The sequence below is a fragment of the Ranitomeya imitator genome, chromosome 1 (assembly GCF_032444005.1).
Source record: "Ranitomeya imitator isolate aRanImi1 chromosome 1, aRanImi1.pri, whole genome shotgun sequence".
NCBI classification, from domain to species: Eukaryota; Metazoa; Chordata; class Amphibia; order Anura; family Dendrobatidae; genus Ranitomeya; species Ranitomeya imitator.
In genome coordinates, this window is record NC_091282.1 from 328,298,482 (window position 1) to 328,306,261 (window position 7,780).

Here is a 7,780-nt window from a genome sequence, read left to right on the forward strand (position 1 = left end):
CCCAGGTGTTTCTGTGTATAACAGCCACCTAGTACAGCAGTACTGCTGCATTTGTACAAGGTGGCTGTTTTTTTATCCTTGCCCACGTAGAATTAAACACGTAAAATATGTGTCTCATTACAGACCATTACAATGTCCCTGAGGTGTGACTTTACTTTTTAATGACACGCACCACCCCCCTTGGTAGCGCTGCCCGTCTTCTGACATCATTGGTTGGCTGCCTGTGCCTGTGCGTCCGCCCTGCCCGACACAACCCCCCTCGTTTCATATATTTTAGCTGCGAGGGTGTGATTGATGGGCATGTGCAGTGCATATGTTCGCCTGTCTTAACTCATCTCCTTCCATCTTCTTCAGACTGTGCGGCCTCCTGGCCGTGGTAGGCGATAAGGGATCAGCTGAGGCCGCCCAGTCTGAAGCAGGTGTAAGGACATGTGTGAGCGGCAAACATATTTACTGCACAAGGCACGAATTCCAGACACGCAGTGTGATTTTTTGAAAACACATTGTGGGCCTGGGATTCATATCCATTGCTAACCGCAACGGCCAACATGAAATGAGGTGAGAAGACAGGCAGCGCTCACAGCGCATGGCCAAGGGATCACAATAGCGCAGACTCCTGTACAGCTAATACAACGCTCAGGAATCTGCGCCCACCACCTAGGTGTAAATTTTGACACCTGTGCTGTGTCTCCTTAAAAAGACAAAATAAGTCAATTTTTGCTGAAGTGAAGATTTTTTATTCAATGGTGCAAAACAAAAGTTCAAGGACGTAACAAGGCAACAGTTCTACTTCTAACGTTTCGGCCACACAGTGGCCTTGGTCACAGAGTAGTGCTGAAAGACGAAAGAAAAGACGTATAAATAAACAATATGTACAAAAATATAATGAACAAAATTATGTACAATATGTACAACTTAATAAAGGTTCCGTGTGGAAAAACAAACCACAACAAAAACCTAAAGGAGAAATGGGACCCATGTCAATACGAATAATGTAATAAGCAGGTAAAGGTTGTACCCATCCTGCAAGCGACGTCACCATTAAGGCCAAGGAGAAAAGGAAAAAAAAGGGGGGGGGTTTAGTTCGTAAAAACCTAAGATCAAACGCAAAGGAGAAAATGATCAAATAAAACAGCAGGACATGATGAAAAAACAACATACCCTTAGTGGTAGTCCAAATGATATCATATAGTCAAATGGTATTCAAAGACGGGTACGGCCCTGTGATACCCTAATGAGGCAACATGAAAAGTAAAGGTATAGGTATATGGATGAGATGTGTGAAAGAAATCTAATATGGGTGTATAGATTCATAAATATATCATGAGCAATGGAATGATATAAGTGATGTGACACCCAGGAGGGATGTGTGGGGATAAATACATATACAAAAGAGATATTTACCCAAATGGATGTCAGCGGGCAGTTAATGCTAGGTGATATATACAATAGTCCAATATGGGCTTTAGCTGAAACACAGAACACGTACATGTATCTATATACATAGTGTTGGGTAATCAAATAGCAAAAGAAACATAGTATGTGTTTTTAATTAGAAAATTAGACTACCGAATGTCCTAATGCAACACAAGTTCCATGTAGAAAGCAGGAGCAAGCAGCATAAGTGTGCCTGTGTGGAACAGCCGTCCAATTCTGTAAAAAGATGTACAACATGGAGTATGGTGGTAACTCTGTACGGCGGGTTAATATGTGTGTTATGGAGTACCATAAGGCTCCTAAATCCGTAAAGGAAATGCCTACCTAGGGTCCTTGTTATAGCAAGGGTAGTAGGAAAAAAGTAGATGAAGTTGTGTCCAGGCTTAGGCCCAATGGTACGTGTTAGTGCGGCGAGGGTTCACCTAAGCAGCATCTGGAACGAGATGCAGGATTAGTAAGAAGCGGTATAACCGCATGTAAGGCACTTATCTGGGGTCTGGAGCTCACATCCATTGGTGGTGCAGGGGTCACAGCGTCCGCTTGGGCAATCCGGGAGGCAACGCCGACACGCAACAGTGTCCTGGCAGAGGAGGCGGATGTGGCAAGGAGCCGGCCGACGCTGTTTAAGAAGTGCCGCGGCCGGAAGTGAGGGGGACAGACCGGCGCCTGCGCAGAGCGAACAGATCGCATGAGCGTCGTATCAGTTAGACAGTGCCTGCGCCTGCGCAATGCGACTCATGTATTGGAAGGCGGCAAGGAGGGCGCAGGCGCCACTGCACAAGGAAGAGTGGGTGGGAGCGATATAGCAGTCTGTGTAAGTGCATCAGAAGGCACTAGTGTGTAGTGCAGGCACAGAAGAGAGCAGAGAGGGGGACAGCTGCCTATCCCTAACCAGTATAATAGTTAGAAGTGGAGGGCCATGTTTGTATAGACAAAAGGAATGCATATATATGTGCATACAGACAAATGCAAGCCCAAGTACATATTTAAATATAATGTCAATTCATTAAGTAAAACAGAAACACACAAAGCATCCATATAAATTGCAAAATAAAGTAGGAGTCCAAAACACTCTGATTATTAACGGGAGGAGCCTTGAGTTGATAGGGTCAAATAGGTGGTTATGGTAAAGAAATAATAAAAAAATAAAAAAATAAAAAAATAAAAATAAAAAATGAAAAATGAAAAAAATGTTTGCCTGGGCAAAGGAAATAAATGAAAAAAATATACCAAAATATATAGAAAGTAAAACCGTACCTGAAATGGGAGGTAAATAAACTGAAAGGAAACTTTTTTTAAAAAAATAGAAAGGAAACTTTTTATAACCAAACTCCTAAAGGGTATGTGTCTTACCATCCTGCTGAGGAAGATTACGAATTCTACAGATGCAGTTTAAGTTGCCTAAGGAAAAATAGAGACCTGGTTAGGATAGCCATTCAACTGCCCGCTGACATCCATTTGGGTAAATATCTCTTTTGTATATGTATTTATCCCCACACATCCCTCCTGGGTGTCACATCACTTATATCATTCCATTGCTCATGATATATTTATGAATCTATACACCCATATTAGATTTCTTTCACACATCTCATCCATATACCTATACCTTTTCTTTTCATGTTGCCTCATTAGGGTATCACAGGGCCGTACCCGTCTGTGAATACCATTTGACTATATGATATCATTTGGACTACCACTAAGGGTATGTTGTTTTTTCATCATGTCCTGCTGTTTTATTTGATCATTTTCTCCTCTGCTTTTGATCTTAGGTTTTTACGAACTAAACCCCCCCCCCCTTTTTTTTTTCCTTTTCTCCTTGGCCTTAATGGTGACGTCGCTTGCAGGATGGGTACAACCTTTACCTGCTTATTACATTATTCGTATTGACATGGGTCCCATTTCTCCTTTAGGTTTTTGTTGTGGTTTGTTTTTCCACACGGAACCTTTATTAAGTTGTACATATTGTACATAATTTTGTTCATTATATTTTTGTACATATTGTTTATTTATACGTCTTTTCTTTCGTCTTTCAGCACTACTCTGTGACCAAGGCCACTGTGTGGCCGAAACGTTAGAAGTAGAACTGTTGCCTTGTTACGTCCTTGAACTTTTGTTTTGCACCATTGAATAAAAAATCTTCACTTCAGCAAAAATTGACTTATTCTGACGTGTGCAGTGATTCGTTCTTCTTCAAGTATTGGGGGTCATCTGACTCCGTTCACTTGCACCGTCCACACCCCAGCTATAGTCGAGTGCTAGCTCTTTGTTTATTCTACTATATTGGCTCTTTGGAGTTTTGAGCACCGACCGGATTCATGTCATCTGAGACCTACGTTTACGACGACGCTTCTGGATCCACTATCTTATCTAAGATAAGGACTAAAACCGACTTTTTACACATCCCCAGTAAGGACATTAAGACAAGGGACTGGGAGAAGGAGAGAAAGAGACTGGTTTCATTCGACCTACACTGTGCTACATTAGGTGAATATCACCGCCAAGGGAAAATACCCCGGGGACTACGGTGTAATCTACGCCCCACCCTGTTTGCCGACAACGAGAAATATTGCACAACGTTTCAAAAGATCCTGAACAAGTGCTCCTTCGACATCATTCTATTAACCATTGAGTACCTTCAGGAAGCCATCAAGACTACTGAGGAAAAAATTACATCCATCGAAACCCAATTGACCACAACATTGAATAGTACTGAATTCTCTACTCTTAAGAGCAAAGTGGACTCTATATTATCTACACATCAGAAAAACTTGGAAGAGAGAAAGAGAACTAAATTCCAGAGAGACACTGAGGATTACCTCACAAATAAAGTCTATAGATGGGAGGATCCATTTCCTCGTCAACAACGTCAACGGTATCACCGAACACGGAAAGGAAATTATCGCTCAGGGGGCTCCTCACCTGTAGAAGGTTCATCAGCAGGATCCGGCAGCGAAGCTACATTTCCAGCCCCGCGTTTTTTAGGGGGAAATGGACGCCTACCAGGAGGTCCAGGAGGAAGAACACAAGATCGCCACATGACCCTGAGGTCCCAGGTAGGAGTCCAAACTCTGTAATTAACATTTCTGATTATTCTTTGTCCCCCCTTGAGTTGAAGGTACTCAACATGGGTTTATCCTTTTGTCCCACTCCGAGATGGGATGCATTCCAACTAGAGAATGATTTACAACGCTTCTACAGGAGTATCAGATTGAAGGTTCACTTTGACACAAATACAACTGACAGGGGTAACACACTTGGTACAACACCTAGTCACGACATACCCAAAATTACCATTGATTCCTTAGGCCTTAGGAACCCGAGTACATTCATGCCACCTAAATCATATCACGCAGTGGAAACATTTATTAGTCTACTTGACAGGGACATAAAAAATACTATTCGTGATCAACAGTTAGGCCTTTTCCCGGTACAACACAATCTCAACACCTCGGAGAAACAGGCCCTTGAAGCCTTAAGTAATAACAAAAATATAATTATTAAGCCGGCTGATAAAGGGGGAGCCACGGTTGTCATGAACAGAAGCCAATATATCACAGAAATTAGACGACAACTCTCTGATTCCACTACTTACCAGAAATTACAGACTGACCCCACCCCCTCCATACGCCATAAAATTAACATGGTACTTGACAAATATGTCCAACTCAAGACTATTGACTCTAAAACCAGAACATATCTTACTAATCACCACCCGGTAACTCCAGTACTTTACATTTTGCCCAAAATACATAAGGATCTCCATAATCCCCCTGGTCGCCCGATAGTGGCTTCTACTAACTCCATACTAAATCCACTATCGATCTTCCTCGAAAAGATTCTGACTCCACATGCCCGTTCAACCAGATCCTATGTCCTTGACACTAGCGACTTCTTGGAAAAAATTCATACTCTTAAAAACATCCCACCAGGGAGTACCTTATGTACTCTAGATGTCAACAGTCTTTACACCTCCATTCAACACGATAAGGGTATTGAAGCTGTAGCATTGACCCTTCGTGAAGCTGACATTGATACCGACCTACAGAATCTATGTATCGATCTGCTCAACTTGGTTCTAAGACAGAACTTCTTCATGTTTGAAGATGATTTCTTTTTACAGATCTGTGGCACCGCCATGGGGTCGAATGTGGCCCCGGCCTATGCCAATTTATATATGAACCATTTTGAGCACACACAAGTGTATCCCAATCCTATTTTCCAACAGAACGCCCTCACTTGGTATAGATACATAGACGATATTTTCTGTATATGGAAAGGTGACCAGACAAGCCTACATGAATTTTTCAATACCATCAATGGGGCTAGACCAGAACTATCTTTTACTCTGGTACAACACCAGGAGGAGATTGCTTTCCTGGACACGAAGGTTCTCAAGGATCCCACAGGGCTTCTTAGCACTGATTTATATGTTAAACCAACGGATTGTAATAGCTTACTACTTTACAATAGTTGCCACCCTAAGCCCACACGGGATAGTCTTCCTAGATCACAGTTCAAGAGGGTTGCTAGGATTGTCTCTAACCCGGTGACCAGGAACACCAGAGTCAATGAAATGGCAGACAAATTTAGGGTACGCAACTACCCCACAAAACTCCTAGATCTTGAGTCTTCCAAAGCTCTTGGGAATACCACCAGTACCATTAATACCACACAAAAAAAACCCAGACTCCCCTTTGTACATAACCACCACCCGACTGTGTACAAGATTCACAACTTAATTCGGGGACACTGGCCCCTCTTGAACAAGGCCTATCCACAGATCCCCATCTTTAGAAACCCTCCCCTAATGAGCATGAGGCGTCCTAGCAATGTAAAAGATAGGGTGGTACGGGCCGACCTAGGCTCTTCCAGATTACGGCCACAAAGGACTCTGACAGGACAGAAAAGAACAGGCACATTTCCCTGCCTCAATTGCATGTGTTGCTCGAATATCATTAAGGGTAATGAAGTCTTACATCCGCACACTGGGAAGGCCTTTCCAATTAAGGACTACTACACATGCGAATCAAACTTTGTAATATATGTCATCAAATGTCCATGCGGACTACTATATGTAGGGAAAACCACCCAAGCCATCAGGAGTAGGATCTCTAGCCACAAATCCACCATTAGATGTGGTAAAACCTGGCTGCCACTACCGCTACATTTTAAAGAAGCCCAACACACGGTTGCCCAACTGAGGTTTCAAGTCATTGAAAAGGTTCCACGTCCTCGACGTGGTGGGAATCACATCCAACTACTCAAACAACGAGAGTCCTACTGGATCTACACGCTAGACACTCTTCATCCTAGGGGTCTCAATAGGGAAATTGAATGGCTATCCTAACCAGGTCTCTATTTTTCCTTAGGCAACTTAAACTGCATCTGTAGAATTCGTAATCTTCCTCAGCAGGATGGTAAGACACATACCCTTTAGGAGTTTGGTTATAAAAAGTTTCCTTTCTATTTTTTTAAAAAAAGTTTCCTTTCAGTTTATTTACCTCCCATTTCAGGTACGGTTTTACTTTCTATATATTTTGATATATTTTTTTCATTTATTTCCTTTGCCCAGGCAAACATTTTTTTCATTTTTCATTTTTTATTTTTATTTTTTTATTTTTTTATTTTTATATTTTTTTATTTTTTTATTATTTCTTTACCATAACCACCTATTTGACCCTATCAACTCAAGGCTCCTCCCGTTAATAATCAGAGTGTTTTGGACTCCTACTTTATTTTGCAATTTATATGGATGCTTTGTGTGTTTCTGTTTTACTTAATGAATTGACATTATAATTAAATATGTACTTGGGCTTGCATTTGTCTGTATGCACATATATATGCATTCCTTTTGTCTATACAAACATGGCCCTCCACTTCTAACTATTATACTGGTTAGGGATAGGCAGCTGTCCCCCTCTCTGCTCTCTTCTGTGCCTGCACTACACACTAGTGCCTTCTGATGCACTTACACAGACTGCTATATCGCTCCCACCCACTCTTCCTTGTGCAGTGGCGCCTGCGCCCTCCTTGCCGCCTTCCAATACATGAGTCGCATTGCGCAGGCGCAGGCTCTCTCTAACTGATACGACGCTCATGCGATCTGTTCACTCTGCGCAGGCGCCGGTCTGTCCCCCTCACTTCCGGCCGCGGCCCTTCTTAAACAGCGTCGGCCGGCTCCTTGCCACATCCGCCTCCTCTGCCAGGACACTGTTGCGTGTCGGCGTTGCCTCCCGGATTGCCCAAGCGGACGCTGTGACCCCTGCACCACCAATGGATGTGAGCTCCAGACCCCAGATAAGTGCCTTACATGCGGTTATACCGCTTCTTACTAATCCTG

The 7,780-nt window shown here is 42.8% G+C and overlaps 1 long non-coding RNA gene across 1 annotated transcript; it reads right to left on the minus strand.

Annotated features, from left to right (window-relative positions):
* Positions 1-1,441: 1,441 nt before the first annotated feature.
* On the minus strand, positions 1,442-2,040 carry LOC138657754 (uncharacterized). Its single transcript, XR_011317169.1, has 4 exons — positions 1,945-2,040; positions 1,762-1,870; positions 1,570-1,653; positions 1,442-1,469 (listed from the first exon to the last, which is right to left on the minus strand). It is a non-coding gene; the product is annotated as an uncharacterized lncRNA (long non-coding RNA).
* Positions 2,041-7,780: the final 5,740 nt, after the last annotated feature.